The sequence below is a fragment of the Elephas maximus genome, chromosome 7 (genome assembly GCF_024166365.1).
Source record: "Elephas maximus indicus isolate mEleMax1 chromosome 7, mEleMax1 primary haplotype, whole genome shotgun sequence".
Taxonomy (NCBI): Eukaryota; Metazoa; Chordata; class Mammalia; order Proboscidea; family Elephantidae; genus Elephas; species Elephas maximus.
The window spans coordinates 86,543,843-86,569,363 of NC_064825.1; the positions used below are offsets into that span (position 1 = coordinate 86,543,843).

The window sequence follows — 25,521 nt, forward strand, 5'->3', positions numbered from 1 at the left end:
ATAAGGAGCTGACTCAATGGCAACTAACAACATTCGTTCAGTAACATTTGTCATCATTAGATGAAGGGATAATGAATATGGCTGACATCACTTTTACATTCACCAGTATTAACATCCTTAAAAATAAGACAACCAAAAATTGTTTCACCTGATGTGATGCCACAGGAATTATAAACAGAGACCTACCTATGAAGCATTCTTGCCATAAACATTACATTTAATCAAGTCTATACATCTATACATCTAACTTCTAGTTTATGAGGAATATTAAGAGGTAAAAAAAAAAAAAAACATGTTAATGACATGGCATGGAAAACAGAGAAGAGGGTGAATGCTATAAATGAAGAGACTTAAGGACCATATCATACAAATGTGATGAATAAACCTTGGCTGGATCCTAATCTGAACAAACTAACTTGTCTAAGATATTTTTGAGACAAGTGGGAATATTTGAACACGAACTGGGTATTACCTGATATTATGGAAATGCTGATCTGATTTGGTAAAAATACATGTCTTATTTTGATAAATTTTATCTGTATTTATGAGTAAAACAGGATTGGAATTTACTTTATAATATTCCAAGAAGAAAAAAGGAAAGGGAGTATAAATAAGAATGGAAGAAAGTTGATGGTGGTTTAATCTGGGTAACGACTACATAGAATTCATTTTACTATTTTTCATTTTGTGTCTGACAATGTTCATAACAAAACGTTTTTTAAAAATCATATGGAATTTAGATAATATTGTTGTTGTTAGGTGCCATCTAATCAGTTCCAACTCATAGCAATCCTATAGGACTGAGTAGAACTGCCCCATAGGGTTTCCAAGGAGCAGCTGGTGGGTTTGAACTGCTGACTTTTTGGTTAGCAGCTGAGCTTTTAACCACTATAACACTAGGGCTCCATATTCTATTAGATACATTTAAAATATTGATGGAACACTCTTGTTTTAAAACATTTAGAGTGATTCTGTTGATATTAGTTGCCCTCAAGTCAATTCTGACTAATGGCGGCCCCATGTGTGCACAGTAGAACTACTCCATAGAGTTTTCCAGGCTGTGACCTTTCAGAAGCAGATCTCCAGGCCTGTCTTCCAAGGTGCCTTGGGGGTGGGTTTGAACTGCCAACCTTTTGGCTAGTAGCCAGGTGCATAACTGTTTGCGCAATGCAGGGATTCCCGGTAGTATATTAGAAATAACATTTTCCCAACTATTTAAACTTATCATGAAAAATGTTAAATGTCAACTTAAAACTGTACAAGAGAATACACACTTTTTCAAAACTCTATTATGGGGTACTTGACAAAAAATATTTTCAGATCATTTTTCTAGGCAATAAGTACCTGTGCCCTCAGCTATGAATAACGGAAGGATATAAGTGGGGCAGCTGACACAGACACCCTTCTACTCCTCTCCCAGGAAAAATGGGACTTGCTTAATTTACCTGGGCTTGCCTAAAGGAAGGGTTCATTCTAGAGGTGAGAGACAGATTCTCACAATTCCTTCACAGTGTGCCAGGTGCTTAATGGCCACAGAATCACCATGTTTGAACATTCTTTTCATAACTTATTCCAGATCCCTAAACCAGATAGTGCTGACTGGATGCATTAGTTCAAGATCCCAGATTGTGACGAAAGGTTACTGAAGTTCAAAATGAAGGGTGCTGTCAAGTGGAAAATTACCTTGAGGTAATGGTAGCCTTCCAGGACACTACCAGGCAAGCTATCCCAGAAGGTATACAGGCCAATTTAAAATGTTTGATTCATGTAATTTGCTAAATCGATTTAAAACACATAGTGATAAACAAGGAGAAAGTGATGATGTAGGTTAACAGCCTTAGGATAGGATGTGAATGGCAGGACAACCCTATCTGAACTCTGGGTTACATGATATTTATGTTCTCTGCTTTCTCTATGCCATGATGGCATGTTTACATGGAGAGATTTGAGCAAGGTAGCCCACAGACATAAGGTGCCAGTGGTCAATGGCACGTACAAAAAAAAGAAGAGAGACAAAAGGGTAGGTATACCTGGCCAAAGCTATAAATTGCCAATTAATTTGCTGAACTGCTATAGGTTTTATTTGCATTTCTTTGTTACAGTACTCTGGGTACAGTACAGTACAGAATGAGACCATGCTGGATGTCATCATCTGTAGGTGGCCAATTTAGGAATGACACAGCTGTTAGCCCAGAAGTAAAAAGATCATGATCTAGTCTTTCCATCTCTTTCTACTGAGTAAATAAACACTTGTTTATACTACCATATATTTCAGATATTCTGTTTATCTTGGCATGTTTCACAGGTTACTAACTTAACTACTATATATAATTCTTACGAATTCTGCCTTGTTTCTCAAACTACCTGCTTACTCTTTATCCATACTTAACACATCCTGACTTCCAGCTATATCTCCTAAGTTACTAGCTAACCTACTATACCTATGCTCAACATTTCTTGCAAGTTTCATCATCTCATTGGTTTTAGCTTCTATATCAGAACTGAATATTAAAACTTACATGGCGTCTTCTAGTGGGATGGATATTACAGAGAACAGAGGAAGGCACACATGTGGGAGAGAGGCACAAGTAAAGACAGGGAACTATGAGACTGTTATCAGCTTAAAAGGCTTTAGGTCAGTGTTCACCAGCTTCCAGCACAGATAACCAAAAACCAAACCAAATTGTTGCCATCAAGTCAATTCTGACTCATAGCAACCCTATAGGACAGAGTAGAACTACCGTATAGGACAGAGTAGAACTACCGTATAGGGTTTCCAAGGAGCAGCTAGTGAATTCGAACTGCTGACGTTTTGATTAGCAGCTGAGCTCTTAACCACTGTGCCACCAGGGCTCCTCCAGCACAGTTAGCTGGTACATACTTAATTGGTGAAGGGTCTGAGGTTGCCCAAAGACCAGTCCCAAATAGTGCATATTTGGAAGCCTTTTGGTAGAGGTCTTGCCCATATTCCACCCAGCCATAAGGTATATTTGTCCCTGGAAGACTTCTGCAGCGTTCTAACAGCTGAATACCATATTTCCCACCATGCAACTTGGCCTCACTGATTTAACTGCCATTCCTCCCCACCACAACAAAACAAAAAAAAATCTCCGTACCACCACAACAGAAGCCGCTTTACCCTCCAGGTATACTTATACCTCTGGTATATTAAGATATTGTCAAGATAATGACCCTTGGTTCCAGAGATCATATAAGTTGCTACTTAAGTGGCTTTCTTCAAGCTGCTATACTCAAACTTATTAGGAGACAACTGGAAGGCTGCCCTCATTTTGTAAAGACCCATCTCCCACAGAGCTGGCCCAGAAAGCTGATCATCCAATTCGTGAAAGAAGACATGATTTCTTCACTGAATCTCTTTTTGGTGTTGTGTTAACATGTAAACCACATATATATCAGCTAGATTGCCAATTACTCTTTCTAAAATTAATTTTGCAACAAAAGGAAGTCTACTTCTGTAGAAATCTACTCTTCTATAATATAATAGTTGTGTTCCTAAGGAAACTTACATTATCAAAACTGATTATATAAAAATAATAGCTTGATTGAAAAAAAGGGGGAGGTAGCTAAGGACTGGGGTAACAGACTCTCAAGTTATTTTTCCTGTCAGAATTTCAATGATAAAAGTTTTTGCTTGTATGTTTTAATAGCTATAATTTTAAAATGATACAAACAAAATGCCCTAGAATAAATCTAGTCATCTAGCTTTTGCCTTATTGTATTCTAACAGAAGTACAGTTAGCACAGCAGTTCTTATGTATTCTTATCACTTTACATATCTTCATCACCTATTGTTATGGTAAACAAATCAAGTTTACTTAAAAATAAACAAGGCATCCTGTGGCCCTCTAAATGTGCTAATCATCAAATATTTATTCGGTACCGGCTATCTTTCAGACTCTAAAAAAGACAATGGGCAATTAATGTTGAACAAGAAAATATAGTTACTCCACTAGTTGAAGTTTCAAGATAATGAATGTAAACATAATTTTAATTAATGTATATTATTAAAACAATTTGAATGATGTTAAGTGGAGTTATTTGTAGAAATGCCCATGCTAAGATTAAAGAGAAAAGCATTTAAAAAAAAAAAAAATCCCTTACAATCTCCTACCCTTGGAGTTAACCACCATTAAAATTTTTTGAATATTTGTTCTCAGATTTTCATCTCTGACTTTATAGGTACAGTCTTTCTTCAAACAAAACTGTGACCATACTAAATATACAGTTTATATACAGCTATATTCCCTTAATGAGAATATTCTTATGTTATTAGATATTTGTTGAGAACACAATTTTTTATTATCTGTTTAAAATCCTAACTAGTTGGTTCAAACACTTCTAAATGTCTCCGATTATAAATAAAGCTGTGGTCCTTGTATACACATCTTTGACTCTATCACTGAATATTTCCTTAAGACAAAGTTCTAAAAGTTAAATTCCTGGATCAAAGTGTATGAACAAGTTTAAGGCTGTCAGTGTGTATTTCCAAATTAAATTGCTTTTTAAAAAAGTACCAATTTCTAAAACTACCAGAAATATGTTATATGAAAGTCCATCTAACACCACCCAACACTGGAATAAAATATTATTTCTTAACTTTGCCAGTTTTAGAATAATGTTCTACCTGGTAGTAAAAAATTTGTTTTTAAAATTACCATTGTTTATTTATTTATATCATATCAGTACTCAAGGAGGAATATCCAGGGATAATATGTGAGAATTGATGGATGATAAGTTATTTTAATTCTACTTAGAAAAATGTTTAATTAAAAGAGAAATTTTCTAAAATACAGTATATATATGTTAAACTTCTAGATATTTCAAAGATAACCGAGTTCAAAATATCTAATTAGCCCAATGCCCCCTTTCCCATACACTTATGAGAACATATCCAATTATCTTGAAAAAGGCAATTAAAATTACTACTAATAATCTTAATACTAAGACATGTTATAATTCATTTGATAATTACATTTCCCACAAAAATACTGTCAACATAAACTGTGAAAATGTAGATCCATCCTGTTTACAACTATCAGAGACAATATGCTCATTATTCTGTTGTACTTAAATGTTGTATTGCAGCTTTTCTTAACAGGTAATACGTGAAATGAAACATGTCTGATTTTATGCTTCATAATTTCCATTCTGATGTTTAACATTAAAAATTATATTATGTATCACACATGTCAGAAAACTATTTAAATAATTAAACAAAAATAATAGCCTTTCATTTCAAATATAAAATATAAATCTATTATTCACAAATGTTAAAGAGCCATCTTCAATCAGAAATACAAACTATTTGCATTTTCTGATTTATGTAGCTAGCATGAAGCATTTTGTCTAAGTGTTCATGTTTTACATTTTCAGAAATGTGTTACGAATCAAAATATTAAGTCATACAAAAATAAGAAAAATCAAGAGGCTACATTTCAAGACTGATTTGTGAGTTTTTAAAAATTATTTTGACTCTTCTGATTTTTATAACAAGGATAAGAAAAAATGTAATTATTTTGATTTTAAAACCATACTACAGGAAAAGGTGCCATTTAAGCCAGGCTGAAGTTTACATTATTTATTGTTACTTTTCTTCAAAAATATGCATTAGAATAAATATTTTTCTAAACACCAAAGTAAATACAATAACAGGTTCTGGCATATTTATTTCTTTGAAAAGGTGTGCTGAATCTTAGACAACATAAATACTAGGCAGTGTGGTGGTTGCCATAGTAACAAGTAAATAGGAGCATAAAAATACATGCAATTTTTCAAATATATCCACCTTTTTCATAAATATGCACACTTTATATGTAAAAGATTATTCAATCCTCACTTTAGCTCTCTTCTAGAAAGAGAGACATAATTCTTAGAAATAAAAGATTGTCATGTTATAAGGGAACAGGCTCAAAAAAGTTTTTAAATGTTATGTGGGAAGTCTTAATATTTTTATGTGATTTTCCAAAATGAAGACAGGAAAAACTCCTTTCACTCTATATTACTTTAATGGACACTGTTTCTGAAAGTAAGGGTAAAAGCACACGAACTTCTTTTGCTCCCAAGCATGAAATTTCCTTTTATTTTGTATAAGTTTATTATTCACATGCATCAAATACGGCACTTGGCCATGGAAAGCTCTGCTGATTACAAAGAACCACCAGAATTTTAATGACAACCCAGGAGCTACTACTTGAATAAATGATCTGAAAACATTTTTATCAAAGTGCAAAACTGGAGTTCAAAGGGTTATTTCCTTTCCCCTCTCTCCTTATTAAAATACAACCTTCCTGTTTACAAGTACCATAACCCAAACCAAAAATCGACTACCGTCGATTCTGACTCATAGCAATCCTATAGGACAGAGTAGAACTGCTCCATAGAGTTTCCAAGGAGCGCCTGGTGGATTTGAGCTGTCAACCTCTTGGTTAGCAGCCGCAGCACTTAACCACTACGCCACCGGGTTTCCACAAGTACCACAGATGACACAAAATGTAGTATATTGTTAAAGACTTCAGAATTTTATACTTAGTGCTTAACAATGCTTAAAATACATTTTTTAGGGTTGGAGAGAGATGCAGTTTTGTAAGCCACAATGCAAAACTTGACATCTTTTTAAAAATAGCAGTAAGCCAACCAAAACAACAGAAAAGTTGCCCAGCTATGATTAGGAAACAAATTCTTCTAATATGAGTACATAAATATAGGCTTCCAATTTGCCTCCATAACACTATTATGTAACGTTCTCCAAGGAGTGAAAATTTAAAAATTTTAAAAGATCACTGCTAGAAAAAAAAAAAAGGTGCCAAATGCAAAGTGACAAATCTGTGCACTAGGGCTCACCCTGTGCTCCCTCTTTGATAAGAAACCACATGCTGTAATGGCTAAGGAGTGACTGAACTACTGGACAAGAGAAAAAGCCGTTAGAAACAGCCTCATCATGCATATGCAGGATCCTATTTACTTTTATTGAAGAGAAAAATCATTTGTTAATGTAAATAATGACCCAAAACCAACCAAACCCGGTGCCGTTGAATCGATTCCAACTTGTAGTAACACTAAAGGACAGAATAGAATTGCCCATAAGGTTTCCAAGGCTGTAATCAAGTAGGAATTGACTCCATGGCAATGAGTTTTAATCTTTATGGAAGCAGACTGCCACGTCTTTCTCCCACAGAGCTGCTGGAGAGTTAGAACCACCACCTTTTGGTTAACAGCCAAGCTCTTAACCACTGTGCCACGAGGGCTCCTTGTAAATAGTGATAGACAGTAATAATCATCATATTTTTGATGGGCAAAGATTCTCAATGTGAAAAGTAAATAAGTTCAAATATAACTGGATTCAACATGAACATGATGAAAATACCATGGCAAAAGAACTGCCTTCAATGAGCTCACAGTTGGAAAATGTAGCAACATCAGTAAGAGCTTTTAACTGTAGTAAGCTTTCAACACAAGCAACTTTATACTTCAATCAAGTCATCACATTCCATATACTGGGAAAGGATGACTTAATTTCCTATCTACAATGTACAGCTCAATTTCCAAACAAATAAATCAGTTTTTGAAATTAATTTAAGAGATCATTTAATAATAACATGATTGGCTTAATAAATCCTCAGAGAAATCTTATATCCACCTACATTCAGCTAACTACACTCAGCTATTTTCATTACTATAAATTACTTGGAATCTGAAGCAAAAGATTATGTAGCCCTCTAGGAACGAGGAAGAAATAGTCCCTTTTTTGTTGCTACTTGGCATTTAGATTGCATCAGGTTTAACTCAACCTGGTGGATTATGGTTTTCATTTTGCCAGTTAGCAGTTAAAGTTAGAATGACTACTTCATTCACATTTTGTTCCCTGGCATAAATTTAAGGGTCCCTATTTTCTATCCTTCTCTATCTGTACACTGTACATAACACACACACTCATACAAACTTACAAACTTGCATAGACTTCATGTACAAACTTAATTTGACAATATAATTTCCATAATGAATTTGCCAACTACAGTAAGCTTGACTTATAAAGTGAGGTAATGGCTACCTCTTTGCAATTTTCAGTCTTGACAAAGTCTTCTTGATTCAGGTAGAAAAAAACATAAATTAGAACCCAGTACTTGGCAAAATATTCCACCCAAGTCACTGAGCGACCTCTTCCTATACCAGGGTTATCTGGCGGCACAGTCTCCAGTGGATTGTCACAAATGAGACATTTCTTTGGAATATTAGGCTTTAATCTTAAATGTTCATGTAAATTTCCATTTAACTTGATATAATACCTGTGTTAATTTTAATATAAAATGTTTGTAACAGATGGTTTTCATCTGATGATGAGCCATGTATAGATAATAATAAACACAAAGCATTTATTATCTATAAATTTGGTGACAGGGCTGAAATAATGTGGCCATGATCTACAGTATTCTTCAGAGTATAGGAACATGACCCTCCAGGATCTAATGATTTCCACAAAATCAAAGTGTTGGTTACAGCTTTGGACAATATTTTTCCTAAATGCCTTATTCTTTTTTTTTTTTTAAATTTTTATTGGCCTTTAAGTGAAAGTTTACAAATCAAGTCAGTCTCTCATACTAAAATTTATATACACCTGGCTATATAGTCCTAATTGCTCTCCCCCTAATGAGATAGCACACTTCTTCCCTCCACTTTCTCTTTTCATGTCCATGAAAAGAGAGCTTCTGACCACCTCTGACCTCTTATCTCCCCTCCAGATAAGAGATACCAACATAGTCTCATGGGTCTACTTGATCCAAGAAGCTCATTCTTCCCCAGTATCATTTTCTATCCCATTGTACAGTCCAATCCCTGTCTAAAGAGTTGGCTTTGGGAATGGTTCCTGTCTTGGGCTAACAGAAGGTCTGGGGACCGTGACCACCAGGGTCCTTCTAGTCTCAGTCAGACCATTAAGTCTGGTCTTTTTACGAGAATTTGGGGTCTGCATCCCACTGTTCTCCAGCTCCCTCAGGGGTTCTCCATTGTGTTCCCTGTCAGGGCAGTCATAAGTTGTAGCCAGGCACCATCTAGTTCTTCTGGTCTCAGGCTGATGTAGTCTCTGGTTTACGTGGCCCTTTCTGTCTCTTGGGCTCATAATTACTTTGAGTCTTTGGTGTTCTTCATTCTCCTTTGCTCCAGGTGGGTAAATGCCTTATTCTTAATGATCACTTATAGCTTAGAGTTTGATGTTTACTTATAAGTCTTTGATTATAATCCCAACACCCAATAATCAGCAATGCTAAACTTCCAAGTATAAATAGAATAAGCATAGTGAACTGCTCGACATGTTGAGGCACCATACTAGGTAACTCGACCTCCTTTAAGTACTGAATAATAACAAGAAAATTATTCAGCTTACAGAACCAAATATAAACAGAAATGTCTATGACTGAGGACTATGGAAATATACAGTCGGTCTCCAAGAAGTGCATTGCAAGTTTTTTGTCTGCAGTGGGATGGGACTAGTTAATTTAAACTTTAAGACTTCCAGAGAATGAATTAAAATATTAAGCAAATATTAATGACTTAAAAAAAAATGATGGACAATATCACTACTTAAAAAAAGAATATCATCTTTTTCATCCCTTCCCTCTCACTCCTTTCAACTACTTCCCTCTGTTTTCACCATATCATAGTGATGGAAGTAATGACCTAGGGGCCTGCAAAAGGGAAAACATACCCATCTTTAAAACAAGAGGAAAACATTTTTTTTAATTAGACAGCTTAGTTTACTCTGAGAACATGCAAAAACAAGCTAGAATATCAATTAGTAATACTCAACCCAGTGAAAAACGCCCATCCGTCGAGTCCTAGAAGAGCATAAAACGCTGGAAAACAACCAGCATAGTATCTGAAGAGCAAAATATGCCACATGAACTTAATAACTTTCTCTGATAGAATAACAGGTCATATTATTAGGTGAAAAGTGAAAGGTATAATCTATTTTTGTGTGCAAATCTTTTCGTTCATTTCCTTAGTTCAGTAGATAGGAAAAAATGGTCTAGGAGAAAAGGAATTAAAAAATTGGCTTCGACGCTAAGCCAGCGGCTATTGACACATCTCCTCTCTCTTAAGGACCTGTTTCAGAGCCTAGCCAAATGTCTTTATTGATGACTGACAGTCAGGATCCTTGGCCTTTATTTTTTAACTCCATTGTATTAGGTCCTTCAGATCTCTGAAATTTAAAAAATGTATTTCCTTATTTTCCTTTCCAACTTGTTGAGCTTTATTTTCCCTAGGGATCTTCAATGACTTGCTCCAACTAAGTGGTGTTATACTGGGACAAGATATAAATCCAATGTAAGCAGAAATTTTGAGAGGGAAAGAGTGAAGGCTTTGTGGAGAGAGGATGATGAGAAGTATCTGAGTGGTGTTTAAAACATAAATGCTCTTAAAAACACTTGAAACTTGAAGAGTGTTATTTGGTTGGAGAAAGGAGATAATGTAAAGATCAAGTACGTGGGGTCAAGAAAAGAATCCAATTTTCAGGGAGAGACGCCTCCATGTCATAAGACCAGCAGGCTGAGTTCACGGGGACGGGGGAGGGAATGGTTAGAAACAAAAGCATGGTGAAGAGACTCTGCTTGGGAAAGGAAGCCTGTATTAGAGGATCCAGCAAGGGCCAACAGTATGTTGAAATGAGCTGCCTATCAGCTCAGGATAACTGTTGCTCCTCATTATGTAACTAACCCTCCTATTTTCCCAGCCTCTGTCACCATTTAAAATAATTTAGGTAGAAAAGTTGTTCACTAAACTTTGTCTGATCCTAACTATCATTCTAATTGCAAATACTGAGGAAAAACAATTAGGGATGCACCCAGTCTAGGGAGGAAAGAGTGTCCCACGGGTATTATTTGTACTGGTGCATCAAGAAGGAAATGGGGACAAGTAACGACTCCCAACCTCTCCCTCCCCTCAGCTCTCTCAACACAAGGCAGCCATACCGTTTTTCTCCCCACTTTACCTCAGGGCATTCTAGAATGCTCAGGGGAGATATCTATATTATAAAAAAAAAAGCCACATACAACTATTGTATAACAAAAAAAAATTTTAAATAAAAAAGATAAAAAAGGGAGAATATTAAGATATAAGCTAAGAATGTTATCAATCATTTATCTTAATAACTAAAGAAAATAGCCTGGAACTTTGGGAAACATGAAGGCAGTGCACTATAACTGAAAGGTCACTGGGATGGAGTCAAGAAGTTCCTAGTTTTCAGCCAGATCTAAGGTAAATCTTGACTTTCTTTGGTTTATTTTCTCTCTGTGTTTAAATAAAAGGGTAAAAGGCAAAGATAGAAGGGAGAACTCTAACATCCTATATCAAAACTTTAGATCCTATTTCCTAAAATCTTAGCTATTTAGTAGAAGGGTTTTCATGCATGGGAGTTAAGGTAGTGTGACCAGAAAACACAAGAGGTGTAAAGGCAGCAGACGTGAGTTTGAATCTTGCTTTTGCCCCTTCCCAGTCTTATTTCTTTATGTGTATGATAATAGAAACTGCCTTACCTATCTCATAGGATTGTTAAAAGGATAAAAAAATGTATAGATAGATAGATGATAGAGAGAGAGAGACAGAAAACCCGTGAAAGCGCATGTTAATTATAAAAGTTAGTCCCTATTTTTGTATTGTGCTCTGCATCATGCACTGTCCATGACAGACTTTTTAGACATTATGCAATGTGTTCCAGAGATCCCTTGGTATCAGGAAAAATAAGGCTATTTATGATTCAAGAGTGTTTGTTTTCTCAGATGTTGGTTTGCTCCCACTGCGACAGTTGGACAGCCCAGGTTCCTGAGCACTGAGGTACAAATAGCTGTCCTCTGTCATAGGAAAAATACATATGCTTTCTAAACCAATTCCTCCAAAGGAAGAAGTGGGAGTTTGGCCAAAAGTCAAGTAGCTATGCTGGTTAGTGATATGTTAGAACTGGAGAGAGAAGCAAAGAAGAATTGGCTGGGCTACAGAAAAGAGCAACTTAAAGTATGGACTAAAACTAAGAGAAAGAATACCTGCAGAAATGGATCAAGGACATTGAGAATCACCATTCTGATTCTGTAAGGAGCATCAGTTGGGCCTGCTCTATAGATGAAGGCAGTCCCCGCAGAGCAGAATCTCGGGAGGTAACCAGACATAAAGAGTAATATATTTGGAAAGTGTAGCCAGTAAAAATATTATTAAATTGAGTTACTAAATGGTAGGGTCTCAACCCATTGTACAGATAATTTTCTCTTATAATTATGATACCTGACTTTTCTCTGACCAGGCAATGTTTTATTCTGTTGTATATAAGTACATCATCAATCAGCACCAACTCAATAGCAACTAACAATAAATGTATATGTGGCATGTACACATATATATACACATATGTATATATGTACATATACATATATATACATAACATACATACATATATATTTGTGTGTGTGTAAATACACACACACACACACACACACAGAGAAAACCAAACCCACTGCTGTCAAGTCGATTCCAACTCATGGCAACCCTATAAGGACAGAGTAGAACTACCCCATAGGGTTTCCAAAGCTGAAAATCTTTCTGGAAGCAGGCTGCCACATCTTTCTCCCACAGAGAGGCTGATGAGCTCAAACCACCAACCCTTCAGTTAGCAGCCTAGAGCTTTAACCACTGCACCACCTATAAAATACTCACTGATCTCATTTTCTAAATTAGATTTTTAAAATCCTGAACTTAAATACCTTTATGTAGATTGTACTATGAAATAATTTTCCTTTTCCTGTATTCAAATAAGAAAACCTTACTTAATAGTTATTCCAAAATTAGATGAAAACTAAAAATAATTAATTGAGTGTTTATGAGGAATATTCATAGAGACTAGCATTGCAGGCCAGGGTTTACACTACAAAGATAAAAACCATATAGTCTTTCAAACTAATATATTTGACTGCTTTTCTCTAATGCTCCTGCTTCACCTGCAGCAATCAGACAAGGTAATAATTTATGATAATCATATGAAAATATACAATTAATATTCATCACCTCTCATTCCTCATCACTTTAGATGATCAGTAATGCAGAGTGAAAATGCTGTCAGATTTCTAATTGCTTTGTAATGGGCTTGAAACAGGGAAATCATTAAAGGCAAACAATCTGTCATTTGTCTGTTACTTTACCTATCTATCACACAAAAAAACTCATTAAAGAAATTACTAATGAGCTACAAAAGACTGTACTCATAGTACTTCTACAACAAATTAAAAAGTAATACTGTGAAATGCTTAAAATATTTTTAAAATATGATATTTTTTGGGAAAATTCATCAGGAAACATCTTTTCTTCAGTATATTTTTTACGTTGTGTGGTTTCATTATTTTGGCATTTAATCCATCATTGCAGAAATCTCTTTAGCATATAAAACTTGTTTTTCATCAGTGTCTAAATTAATTAAACTAAAAGGTTGCAAGAAGCTGAAATGCTAAATGGGTTTATTACTAGTAAACTGACACAAGTAATAAAAAATAGTACTATACTAACCATGATGTTAAGTAAAGAACATATTTTAAAATTTGATTTTTATCCTCACATTTCTTGTTGATTTGAACTGTTGAAACTCCAATGCTTCATTCATCTTAACTAATACTTATCAAAAAAAAAAAAAATTTTTTTTTTACAGGATAAAATTATATTCAACTATTTAAATTGAGCACAATGTTAACTGTGCACAATAACATTAACTATTTTGAAATTTTCAAAGATATTAACCAAAGATATTAGATGTTTTATAATATTACTTCAATACTTTCGGAGGGAAAAAACAAATCATTTCTTTAAGTAACTGCATGGAATTTTACGTCTTCAGTACTACCTTTTTATTTGAACTGCTTAGTATTCAAGACCTACGACAATGACAACAATCTTGTTTTAAAAAACAAAGAAGCAAATAAAAATCAGAACTTTTTGTAGTTATATAGTCCAGCTAATATTTATTTTAGAATTAAAAATATGACAGTAACAAAGATAACAATGCTACTAATTATGCTTTTCATTTTCTTAACAATGAATTAAATCATGACTTTAATTTCCTATAATAAAAGCCAAGGTTTCCTTTAATAGAGTCAAGTTTTTCTTTTAAATATCTAGACATATTCCTAGCTATTAGAATCTACATACATTTAAAAATTTAAATACCATAGCATGCTTAGCCAAGCGCCATGGTTTATACAAACAAGTGAATTTCAAGGTAACTTCTAAAGGTTCCATAACACCCTGGAAACATCTTCATTATACTCTCTAATTGACTTAAACAGACTTCATATAAACTGTTTAACACGTTTTAACCCACAAATTAACACCCCTTGATCATTCAGATTAACCTTTCCACTGTGAGTCAATTACATGATAAAAATAAAATAAACTTTTTAACAAAAAATTCAAGTTAAAAAAAATTAAAATGGAGAGGGTAGAATGCTTACCAAACAGACAAAAAAATTACAGAATATAAATACATATCCCACATGTTTGGAGGGTCTCAAATTTGGGGGTAATTGGAAAATGCAGAGAAAAATACGAGTTCTAATAAGAAGAAAGAAAAAGGGCTAAGAAGTGAATGGGGGAAAAATAGCATCTGAGACTGAATAATAAATTGGTATTTATTATGATTAGTAAGGAGAAACAGAAATCTGGGTGGCATAGTGGTTAAGGGCTATAGCTGCTAACCAAAAGGTTGGCAGTTCGAATCTACCAGGTGCTCCTTGGAAACTCTATAGGGTGGTTCTACTCTGATGGATTACATAGAATATCATCAATCAGGTTCATAGAATGACCAGTAAACACCAACTGTGAAGAAGCTAGGAAGACAGGAACCAAAACACCAGGTAAAATAAAAACCTTGAAGAGGTCTGAAACAAGCTTGAAAGACCGCTGACACAACTGAAGTTATTCAAAAAAAAGAAACACACAAAAAACACAGCAACAAGTGTGGTGCCAGCAAAAAGTATTTACCTCTGTCTCTTGTGCTTAGTACAGCGCCTTGCACATAATCAATGAACATTACTCATGCTGACTATTGCTAAAATGACAAAGGAGAGAATAAATCAAGTTAAGATGAAAAGACAAAAAAAACAAAACGAACCCGTTGCCATCCAGTTGATTCCGACTCATACAGACCTCATAGGACAGAGTAGGACTGTCCCATAGGGTTTCCAAGGAGCACCTGGTGGATTCAGACTGCTGACCTTTTGGTTAGCAGCCAAACTCTTAACCACTATGCCACCAGGGTTTCCGAAAAGATGAACAGAGAGAGGAAAAATGCAAAAATGAATTTGTTGTCATTGTTGGCTGCTGTCTAGTCGATTGCAACATATGGCGACCCCATGTGGGCAGAGCAGAGCTGCTCTGTACATTTTACAAGGCTGTGACCTCTCAGGAGCAAATCACCAGGCCTGTCTTCTGAGGAATCTCTTAAACATTTTTAAAAGATGAGGTGGGATCGTTCATTTATTATTCTCAATACTGTCTAAACCTTTACAAAGGTCTGCCGAAAAAAGAAAAAGGAAATTTCTCTGATACTAGCCATTCGCCTCATTATTTAAAAATTAACTCTTCCATATATATCTTCCTACACTACCTTCATCTTGATTCATGGATTTCATCATTCAAGTAATCCACCTTATTCTATTGGTATACCTCCTAGTTACGAATGGCCATAGCACCTGGTATTTCCTCTGGCATAGTACCTACCACAGTTTTATAACTATTTGTTCAATTCTCTATCTACCCAGATAAACTCTAAGCTTTTGAGAAGGCTGGAACAGTATCTGTTTTGTATCTCTAGGACCTAAGAGAACAGGTAGCATATGATAGACACTAAACAATAAATTGATTAAATAAGTGAATGAATACTATATATGTGCCATGTTATTTTTTCTCTCTTTTTTTTCCCCCTGTATCTTCTCAGATTTTAAGTCCCTAGTGGAGCAGTGGTTAAGAGTTTGGCTGCTAACCAAAAAGTCGGCAGTTTGGATCCACCAGCTGCTCTTTAGAAACCCTCTGGAGCAGTTCTACTGTGTCCTATAGAGCCGCTATGAGTCGGAATCAACTCAAAGGCAACAGGTTTGGTTTTTTGGTTTTTTGTACATTGTAGAATAAGTACGAGTGAGGAATACAAACAGAACTTACCTTAAAAGTTGAGAAGAGAAAGTAATTTTGAAAAGAAGGAATATTGACTATATCATGAGCTTTTAGAAGAACGAACAAATCAACCTTGGAAGAAATACAACCAGAATGCTTCTTACAAGCGAGGATTGCAAGACTTCATCTTGCCTACTTTGGACACATAATCCAGAAAGACAAGTCACTGGAAAAGAACATCATTTTGGCAAAGTAGAGGGTCAGCAAAAACAAGGAAAAACCTCAATGAGATGGACTGACATATAACAATGGACTCAAACATACCAACTATCCCAAAGATGGCACAGGATTGGGCAACAGTTCATTCTGTTGTACATAAGGTCACCACAAGTCAGAGCTGATTGAACAGCAACAAACAACAACTAGAAAATTTTAAATTACATATATGGCATTCATTTATGGCTTACATATTTCCATTGGACAGTATAGCTCTAGAAAACGGGAAATTAAGGAACAATAATGAGCAGGGATTTTCTTTTTCAGGTAAAAAGTGTTTTAAGAAGTTTATTCTGGCATAAATAGAAAATATTGGCTTTGGAAAAGGCTATATAGAAGTGATTCTCAGGTTTGATTATACATAAGAATCATCTGGGAACCTTAATAAAATGTAGATTCCCATACCCTACCCTGTTGTTGGTGTTAGGTGCCATCAAAGTCAATTCTTGACTAACAGTGACCCCACATGACAAAGTAGAACTGCCCCATTGGGTTTTTTAGGTTGTAATCTTTACGGAGGGAGCCCTGGTGGTACAGTGGTTAAGCACTTGGCTACTAACTGAAAGGTTGGCGGTTTGAACCCACCAGCTGCTCTGCGGGAGAAAGATGTGGCAGTCTGTTCCTGTAAAGATTAATTACAACCTTGGAAACCCTATGGGGCGGTCTATGAGTTGGAATCAATTTGATGACAATGAGTTTGGTTGTTTTGGAATCTTTATGGAAGCAGATCACGAGGTCTTTCTCCCATGGAGCCACTGAATGGATTCGAACCACCAACCTTTTGGTTGGATGCCAAGCACTTAACTGTTGTGCTGCCAGTGCTCTGGGTACAGGAACAAAACATGTGCATTTTAAAAATCACCTCAGGTGATCTCCAGTCCATGGGGGAAAAAAATTCAAAAAGTTTAACCAACCTGAAGCAATAAAATAGAAACAGAAATAGAATCAAACCAAGGCAAATTATTATCAAATTGCTAAAAACTAGTGTGGGGCGGGAGGAGAGAATCTTAGATGCAGCTAGGGAAAGACATATAAAAACAAAGATAAGAATTACAGCAGGTATGTTGTCAAAAATAATATGAGGCAGGAGACAATAGAGTAACATCTTCAAAATACCAAAAGGAAAAAAACTGTCTACTAGAAATTATAAAATATATCTCAAAAATTAAGGAGAAAGAAAGACATTTCAGACACATAAAAGTTTATAAAATTTATGGACAGCAGACCAGCGATATGAAATATTTGAGAAAACCTTTTAGGCAGAAGAAAAATGGTATCAAAGAGAAACCTAGTTGAAAAGCACTGAAAAGAGTTAAAATGTGGATGAATACAAAAGATCTTTTTTCTCATTTGAGAATCTCTTTAAAAGATAATTTACTATTTAAAGCAAATATAATAATTTTCTGTGTGGTTTATAAGACATATAGAAATAAAATATATAACAATAATAACACAAAAGATAGAAGGGAAAATGGGAGTATGCTCATAAAGTTTTCATACAATATGCAAAATGGTATATTATTACTTTAAGGTAAAGTGTGATTAAGTTAAAGGTGTATGTTATAAAACTTATCCCCAAAAAACCACTTAGTAGCCACTAAACAAAACAAAAATTAAAAGTAGCATGTCTACTAAGTCAGTAATAATCATCTCAATAAATGCAGAAAAAAAATCTCATCAAAATTCAACGCTAACTGACAATAAAAACTGGTAGCACAACAGGAACAGAAGGGAACTTCCTCAACCTGAAAAAGGTCATTATGAGAAACCTATAACTAACATATTCAATAGTGAAAGACTGAATGCTTTCCCTTAAGACTAGGATCAAGGCAAGGATGTGCGCACTCATTACTTCTATTTACTATTGCATCGTAGGTCATAGACATTGCAATAAGGCAATAAAATAAAATAAAAGGCAGATACATTGGGAAGGAAAAATCAAAATTGCCTTATTTACCTTATTCACAGTGTGATTTTCTAGTAAAAATCCTATAAATCTACAAAAAAAAGAAGCCACTACATCTAAGTAATTTTAGTATCCCCTGATACAATGTCAACACATGGAAATCAATTGTATTTTTAAAGCTGCAAATAATAATCAGAAATAAAAACAAGAAACACTATTCAAAATAGCATAAAAAATTTTAGGGATAAATTCAACAAAGTATGTTCAAGACCTGTGCATTGAAAATTGTAAAACACCATTTAGAGAAATTGTATATGTCATGTTGATAGACTGGAAACCTCAAAACTAGCTATTAAGATGTCAGTTCTTCCCAAATTGATCTATAGAGTCAATGCAATCCTAATCAAAATCCTAGTAGGTTTTTTAAAACAGAAATTGACAAACTGGTTCTGAAATTTATATGAAAAGGTAAAGAACCAATAGTAGCCGGAACAACTTTAAAAAGGAAGAGCAAACTTAAGAGGGTTTGTATTATCTGATTTTAAGGTTGATTATAAATTTATAGTAATTAAGATAGTATGGTATTTGCCATACAGATACATAGATCAACGGAACATGATCCTCTGACACAGCCCATTAGTATCTGGTAGCTTCCTTGCCTTCTAGACTGACCTAAATCTACAATAACCCAAAAAACCAAAATAAAGAACTGAAAAATGGACCTACATGTATATATGCGAAACTGATTTTAAACAAAGGTGCCAAAGCAATTCAAAGGAGAAAGGATAATCTTTTCAACAAATGATGCTGGAACTATTAAATATTCAAGGAAACGAATCTAAACTATTCCCTCACACCACATTTAAATATAAGTAAAAAATGGATCATTGGCCTGAATGTAAGAGCTGAAACTACGACACTTCTAGAAGAAATCATGAGAGAAAACTAGTGATTTTAGTTTAGGCAAAGATTTCTTAAAGAAATCAGAAAAAACACAAAGAAGGGCAAATTTGACTTCATCAAAAATAAACATTTGCTCTTCAAAAGACAGTTAAGGAAATGAAAGGACAAGTTACTGACTGGGATAGAAATATTGGCAAAGCATGTTTCTGTAAAAGGGCTTGTATCCAGAATATATAAAGAAATATCAAAACTCAACAGTAAATGGTGATGGTTGAAAAACAAGATGAATGTGATTAATGTCACTGAAATGTACATGTAAAATGGAAAATACTTTGTTACATATATTTACCACAATTAAAACAAAGCAGTAAGAAAGCCAACGGTCCAATAGCAAAAATGGGCAAAAGATTTGAGCAAACATTTCACCAAAGAAGATACATGCATGGCAAATAAGCACATGAAAAGATGTTCAATATCATTAGTTATGAGGGAAATGTACATTAAAATCACGAGATACCATTATCCACTTATTTGAATGACTAAAATTAAAAAGACTGACCACACCAAGTGTTGCTAAGGATGTGGAGCAACTGAGACTCATACATTTCTAGTGGGAATAGAAGACAGTATAGCCGCTTTAGAAAACAGTATGTGAATTTCTTATACTCACCACATGACCCAGAAATTTCAGAGATATTTACTTAAGAGAAATGAAAATCTATGTCCTCACTAAGCCCTATAAAGAGCAGGTTCACAGCACTTTATTTATAATAGCCTAAAACTAGAATAACTCAAAGGTCCATTGACCAGTGAATGGACAAGTAAACTGTGGTATTTCCATATAATGGAATGCTATTGAGCAATAAAAAGGAACAAACTACTGATACGGGCAACAACACTGACGAATCTCAAAGGCATTCTGCTAAGTGAAACAGGCTAGTTTTTCATTTTAAATAGACTTGTAATTCTTTCTCTACGACAACACACAAGACTACATACCACATGGTTCCATTTATGTGAAATCCTAAGCAGATCAGTGACGACCAGAGGCTAAGAGTAAACTTTTGGGTGACCGAAATGTTTTATATTCAGATTGTATTAGTGGTTACATGACCGTATACACTGTAAAATTCACTGAATTACACTTTTAAAATTAGTGAATTAATTGGATGTAAAGTATATCTCAATCAGGCTGACAAAAAAAAAAAAGGCAAAGAGATTTTGGTCGTTATTGATGAATTTCAAGGTCGAGTGGGTGATGTTTAATTACATGGGATTAAAGAGGTAGTTGAAAAAGCAACCAGCATGCCTTGGAGGAGCGACTGATTGTAGATTTAGGTCAAGACAGACAGCAAGGAGCTATCAAATACTAGTGGGCTGTGCCAGAGGACATAGGAGTCAACATGGACGGGTTCCTATTGCCAAAATATGGGACAATTAGAGCTTGAAAAGAAAAATAAAGAAATACAGTGGACTGAAAATACATTGAATATATAAAAACTGATGGGTTCAAAATTATGACGTGCTTCAGGGATGTATAGTGAAGTCATGTAGAGACAGAATGACTAAATATTTGGGATTTTCTGGGCAGGGATGAGCAAGAAGTATATTTCTTACTTTACAAGCCCAAATATGCACACATATACACATAAGAAAGATAACTGAGGTAGCGTGCTTATACTTTTCTTTTCAGAATTAAGTAAAAGAAGAAACAAAAAAGATACGACAATAACCTAATTGCACAGTAAATCAAAACAGAGTGTTTTTTGCTGTAAAGACCGGGGTATCTGAGACTATCTGTACAGACAAGGAAGGACCGAGCAGTGGAAAAGGGGAATTTAAGAGCTAGAGAAGTCTAAGGGGGTGGGGACCCTTATTCTGATAATACTGTGTAGGAAGGTATTCTTAACACTCAGTTCTGTTACTTTATCCATTTCCTTAGGGCCACAGAGAGGGTAAGTATACTGAAAAAAAATACTGAAGCCAGGACTAAAACCTGACCTCTGACTAGTATAGTGTTCCCTGGTAAACATCGATAAACTTTGGTTGCTATACATTTGCCTATTCTAGATATTTCATCTAAGTGGGATGAAACACCATTTGTCCTTTTGTGACTGACTTATTTCACTCAGCATAATATTTTCAAAATTCATCCATGTTTTAGCATGTACCAGGACTCATTTCTCTTTATGGCTCACTCAGTTAATAGTCATGCTTCATACCATCATTAAATAACTGACTATACTAAAATATTTTATTTATTGTGCTTAAGTTTATTTTGATCGCTTCTCAATCTGAGAATTGGTAGAAAAAAGAAAAGAAAAAAAAGAAGCAAACAGACAGTAATGCCAACAAAACCACCTTAACAGAGCAAATTCTTTGAAGTGAAATTTGTCTAATGCTGCCAAAAAGTAATGAGAAGTAGCTTTCACCTCAGGGTACAATGCAAGAAAGAGAGGTAAATGTAAATAAGCATAAAAAAAAAAAAAAAAAAACTCATTGCCATCGAGTCGATTCCGACTCATAGCGACCCTATAGAAAAGAGTAGAACTGTCCCATAGAGTTTCCAAGGAGCACCTGGTAGATTCAAACTGCCAACCTTTGTGGTTAGTAGCCATAGCTCTTAACCACTACACCACCAGGGTTTCCGTAAATAAGCATAACAAAAACCAAACCCAAACCCATCCAGTTGATTCCCTAGAGGACAGAGTAAAACTGCCCCATAGTGTTTCCAAGGAGCGCCCAGCAGATTCGAACTGGCGACCCTTTGTTTAGCAGCCGTAGCACTGAACCACTATGCCACCTGGGTTTCCGTAAATAAGCATGGTGGCGGGGAATCTAACAAAAAACTCAACAGTGCTCTTTCGGATGGAAGTAGTCATCTGCAACTGCCTCAAAAAGCGTGCAGTTCAATCTGCTTCTTCTGTAAACTTGAAAGATAGCATAACTGCCCTAGGAATATGGAGATTTGCTAAGAGCTGGTTCCACTGCTACCAATGAGTTATTTGGCCTTGATCCTTAGTTTGCTGCCTCATCTACAAATGATAACAATAACACCCGCCTTACTTGCCTCTGGCTGGAAATGAAATTGGAGCTAGGTAGCAGATGTGAAAGAACCTTAAAAATTTGTTTTGTATGGAATACTACGCATCGATAAAGAACAGTGACGAATCTGTGAAACATTTCATAACATGGAGGAACCTGGAAGGCATTATGCTGAGTGAAATTAGTCAGATGCAAAAGGACAAATATTGTATAAGACCACTATTATAAGATCTTGAGAAATAGTATAAACTGAGAAGAACACATACTTTTGTGGTTACGAGGAGGGGAGGGAGGGAGGGTGGGAGAGGGTTATTTACTGAATAGTTAGTAGATAAGAACTACTTTAGGTGAAGGGAAGGACAATACTCAATACACGGAAGGTCAGCTCAAATGGACTGGACCAAAAGCAGTTTCCGGGATAAACTGAATGCTTCAAAGGTCAGCGGAGCAAGGGCGGGGGTTTGGGGACTATGGTTTAAGGGGACTTCTAAGTCAATTGGCAAAATAATTCTATTATGAAAACATTCTGCATCCCACTTTGAAATGTGGCGTCTGGGGTCTTAAATGCTAACAAGCAGCCATCTAAGATGCATCAATTGGTCTCAACCCACCTGGATCAAAGGGGAATGAAGAACACCAAGGTCACATGATAACTTTGAGCCCAAGAGACAGAAAGGGCCACATGAACCAGAGACTTACATCATCCTGAGACCAGAAGAACTAGATGTTGCCCGGCCACAACCAATGACTGCCCTGACAGGGAGCACAACAGAGAACCCCTGAGGGAGCAGGAGGTCAGTGGGATGCAGACCCCAAATTCTCATAAAAAGACCAGACTTCATGGTCTGACTGAGACTAGAGGAATCCCGGTGGTCATGGTCCCCAAACCTTCTGTTGGCCCAGGACAGGAACCATTCCCAAAGACAACTCATAAGACACGGAAGGGACGGGACAATGGGTTGGAGAGAGATGCTGATGAAGAGTGAGCTACTTGTATCAGGTGGACACTTGAGACTGTGTTGGCATCTCCTGTCTGGAGGGGAGATAGGAGGATAGAGAGGGTTAGAAACTGGCAAAATGGTGACAAAAGGAGAGACTGGAAGGAGGGAGCGGGCTGACTCATTAGGGGGAGAGTAAGCGGGAGTATGTAGTAAGGTGTATATAAGCTTATATGTGACAGACTGACTTGATTTGTAAACGTTCACTTAAAGCTCAAAAAAAATTATTAAAAAAAAAGATTACAGTCTTGGGAAAAAAAGAAAACCCCCATTTTATCCCTTTTATTACAAGGCTTTTCGTCAGAAAAAAAAAAAAAAAAGAGGACCATGACTAATTCTCACTGCCAATTGTATCTACTATTTTTTCATGTCTTTTCTGAATGTATTTGGAGGGTATTATTTTGTCTACTGTGTGTTATAATAACTAACTGCTTAATAAAAGATTTCTAGTGATTTGTTTCGTTTTGTAAGTTGCTAAGGTTTTTTTTTTTTTTAAGGTCTAAGAGAAGTAATTACGTTGAACATCCTTTGAAGAAAAAATATTAAAACTGAAAAACAAATTGGCATGTTTGTTGTTGTTGTGTGCGGTCGAGTAGATTGCGACTCATACCGACCCTACAGGATAGAGTAGAACTGCCCCATACGGCTTCCACGAAGCGGCTGGTGGATTTGAACTGCTGACCTTTTGGCTAGCAGCCCAGCTAACTACGCCACCAGGGCTCCCATGTTTTAGTCGCCCTAATTTTCCAATGGGGCCCTAGTGGTGCAGTGGTTAAGACCGCAGGCTGCTAACCAAAAAGGCCGGCAGTTCGAATCCATTAGCGGCTCCTTCGTAAACCCCATCGGGTAGTTCTACTCTGTCCTATAAAGTCGCTATGAGTCGGACTCGATGGCAACGAATAATTTTCGAATGCGACCATTGTGAGGGAAGTGTAGATATCCTCACCCTTCCCATATCTCCTCTCCCCGCTCCCCAAATGCACAGAACACCCACAAAAGGATTGGGAGTAAGATTGAGTGGCGTAAGCGGAGGAAGCTTTGGGGAAGGCGGAGAAGGCTGGAGGGGTGTTTGCTGAGGAAAAGGAGAGAAGCACAGAGAGGAGAGAAACGCATTTCTCCATAGTTGGGGAACTTACTGCTGCATGTCAACTCGGTCAGTCCAAGCAACAACTGGTTACCATAGCGACAGCGTCGCAAAGGGCGGAGCGGCGCTTCCGATCAGTGTCTCCGCCTCTACGACTCGACCAGAAACGTTTGCACGTCAGAGCAATGACTTCCGGCGGAAGGTAAAGCCGGTTCCGAGTTCTGGCCTAAAGAAGGCATGGAGTGGACACCCACGGCTGTATAAAGATTGGTAAGTCTGATATCGCGTAAAGCCAGGAGAGGGTACTGGGTTGACTGGGAGCCCAGTGGATCCCCAAGTCCCAACTTGAGGGGCCCCAGATGTCTCATAACGTTCTCAGCTGTGGGAAGAGGTCCATTGCTTTCCGGGACGCCTGACGGAGACTTTTCTGTGACCTGGAGGGCTTGGGGGCATCCCCGAGTGGACAGTTTCGGGGATCTTTCTTTGTGAGGCCTGAGCGCCTCACCAATAACAGAGGGACTTTTGCCTTCTACCTTCCCCTGCCAACCGGCTGTTTTGTGTATAAAAAAATTTTGTGTGTATTATCCTTCAAAAGTAATCTGAGGGAGAAAAGTGAACGAGAAATTCGGAAGGAGTGTCTGCAAATTCATTTTTGTTCTTTGGTGTTTTGTTTTTGCTTTGTTATGTTTAATTTCTTTTTGTAAACCTTTATTAAGCTTCTCTTAGTGGGTTTAGTAAAAGGTGCCCTGGTGGCTCAGTGGTTTAGCGCTCGGCTGCTAAGTGAAAGGTAGACAGTTCGAACTCACCAGCCGCTCCGCGGGAGAATCGTGTGGCGGTTGGCTCCCTAAAGATTTACAGTTGTAGATACACAATGGGGCAGCTCTCCTCTGTCCTCTAGGGTCGCTGTGAGTCGGAGTCGACTCAACGGCAACGGGTAGTGTGTTTAGTGAGCACCTACTGTGTGCTGGTTTACCAAAAGAGTAGCAAAAATTCTTTTTTAGAGGGTCATCCACCACTCGGACTCATTATTAAATTCCCTTTTTTTATGCTTTTGGATACTCATTGATTTAAGATATAAGCGTATATCGTGAAATGTGTAACAGGTTTTCCATACTAGTCTGTATACTTGTACGTGAAATAATTGGGACGTTGTAAAT

At 36.4% G+C, this 25,521-nt stretch overlaps 2 protein-coding genes across 13 annotated transcripts in view; one reads left to right on the forward strand and one right to left on the reverse strand.

Annotated features, from left to right (window-relative positions):
* Nucleotides 1-24,519, reverse strand: part of DCDC1 (doublecortin domain containing 1) — a 608,393-nt gene extending 583,874 nt beyond the window's left edge. For all 12 annotated transcript variants that reach the window (XM_049890804.1, XM_049890803.1, XM_049890799.1 and 9 more), the window contains exon 1: nucleotides 24,417-24,519. The gene's annotated coding sequence lies outside the window, so the exon portion shown is untranslated. The remainder of the gene's footprint in view (nucleotides 1-24,416) is intronic.
* Nucleotides 24,520-24,525: 6 nt separating this feature from the next.
* DNAJC24 (DnaJ heat shock protein family (Hsp40) member C24) overlaps nucleotides 24,526-25,521 on the forward strand; it is a 56,789-nt gene continuing 55,793 nt past the window's right edge. Inside the window, exon 1 of the mRNA XM_049890832.1 lies at nucleotides 24,526-24,634. The gene's annotated coding sequence lies outside the window, so the exon portion shown is untranslated. The remainder of the gene's footprint in view (nucleotides 24,635-25,521) is intronic.